The following is a 2,069-nucleotide window of genomic DNA, read 5'->3' as shown; positions in this document are numbered from 1 at the left end:
AGGCCATAAAAGATCGAATGTCGGTGAAATAGTAATATCTGTGATCTTCGAAGTCAAGATGTTAAATTAAATTTTTTTTTAAATAATTAGTTCATAACAAAAAGCAATAAAGCACTTACTTAGGAAGATATTTCGTGATTTAGCAAGCCCAGTGTTGCCAACTGGCAACTTAGAGTTGCATCGTACAGTTTGACATTTTTGACGTGTAGCTCAGGATGTTTTGACAGATTTAAATGTGTTGTTTACAGTAACTCTAAATATTCAACTCATGCGAAAAAATGGAGCTAAAACGCAAACATTTTCTGTTTCGTAAACTATTTATAAGGTGCCAAAACATATAGCAGGAGAGCCATGTTTCCTTTCGTTAGATTGAGATAACTAGGGAAATAGCGGTAACAGGCCACATTCAATATTTATAGGCTGTAAAATTTTTTGTTTAACGTTAGATCCCCATAAGTTGTCATTCGCTCAAAAAAAGACTGGAGTCGTTTGGAGAAATGTTATAAAAAATAGCGATACTCCGAAACACGTTTTCGACATCGAATAGGTGATGAATTTTGAATTTACACATATGTTATAGGTGAGCCCGAAAGTAAACAGCAAGTGAGTCTATGGGTGTTTCCAGTTGAGCCGAATCTAATAAAAGTTTTTCGCGCATGAAACACTTCTGGTCTGATTGTTTTTTTTGAACTGGAACATAGAATAGTAAACTCTGAGTAGTAAACAACAATTTTTGAGAAATCAGCAAACCCAATCGTCAAGGACGAATCACACATCACCACAACAATGCCAGCTTTTTTGAGCACTCAAGAAATTGGTTTGATGAGTCATCCTCTGTATAGTCCTTATTTCGCATCGAATGATTTTCTTGTATTCTAAGTAAAATATTAACCACGAGGTCAAGCCCTGAAGAAGCGGTTGATCAAAAGTACTTCGACAATTCTTCTAAATATATGAAAAAGTTTATAGATCTTAACACTGAAGCGATTTGCGATGATTTATATTTGTTCTTGCTCACTAGTCTAGAAAAGACAACTGTCGCATATACTAACAGATATATTTAAAGAAGTATCCAACAATGAAATTTTTTAATATCCTTCTTCTGAAAAGTATAGTATTGTAATGTTATTGTGTAAGGTTATATTAAAAATCAATAAACAACACAGAGTTTCCTAACGAATGTGACAATAAACAAACAATAAACAAATTATAAAAAAATCATTTTTTGTKKTAAGTAACATGATGAGTTGGAGATTTGAGTTCGAAACCTTAACAAGTTTTAGTTCTTTAAGTAAACACAGATGCCATTTGCAGTGTGGCGCTGTTTGAATTCGTTCCGACCGGCCAAACTGTCAACAGAAAATACTAATTGAGTGCAATGCGTCGTTTGCGTAAATCCAATCTTAAAAGAAGCTGGAATTATGGGCCGAAAACTCTTGGTTTCAGCAGTACGATAATGCACCGCCGCTTACTGCATTGATTCTTCTCGAGTTTTTCGCCTAATTTTCAATCAAAATCGTGCCACAACCACCGTACTCGCCTGATTTAACTTCTTGTGACTTCTGGCTATTCGGTAAACACAAACCAGCGCTCCGGGGAAACCGTTTAGACTCATTTGAAGACATTAATCGTGAAGGCGCGTTGGCACAAGTGTATTGTGACGAAGGAGGACGAAATGGATTCTGAATAATAAATTAAAAATTTTAAAAGTATGAAAAATGTCTTATTATTTTTTACCCACAGTAGTTCAATAGGCTGTGCTAAAAGGACATGCTCGTACTTATAATACGAAGTGCACAAATATATTRCAAAGTACTCTACATATGCTATTCATTTGATTAATTATACACAGATATATACACAATGTAGATAGCTGAAGAGGGTAGAACGTATGGAGAAACCAAAAAATATTAAAGGAAATATACACAAAAATAAAATGTATTCGTTAACTCTAGGAATGAATTGGCTCGAAAGTCAAACTTAGAAACAATTGTATTTTTTAAAGTATACTTTATTACATTTAGCTTCAGTTTTAGTCAAGTATCTCGTAAGGAATATTTAGCCATTGC

The 2,069-nt window shown here is 34.0% G+C and overlaps 1 pseudogene; it reads left to right on the top strand.

The window, feature by feature from the left end:
• LOC108976131 overlaps window positions 1–547 on the top strand; it is a 21,349-nt pseudogene extending 20,802 nt beyond the window's left edge.
• The last annotated feature ends 1,522 nt before the right edge of the window (window positions 548–2,069 follow it).

This window comes from Bactrocera latifrons, unplaced genomic scaffold (genome assembly GCF_001853355.1).
Source record: "Bactrocera latifrons isolate USDA-ARS-PBARC rearing strain unplaced genomic scaffold, ASM185335v1 scaffold_1149, whole genome shotgun sequence".
In the NCBI taxonomy this organism is placed as follows: domain Eukaryota; kingdom Metazoa; phylum Arthropoda; class Insecta; order Diptera; family Tephritidae; genus Bactrocera; species Bactrocera latifrons.
This window is presented reverse-complemented; position numbering and strand designations above follow the sequence as displayed.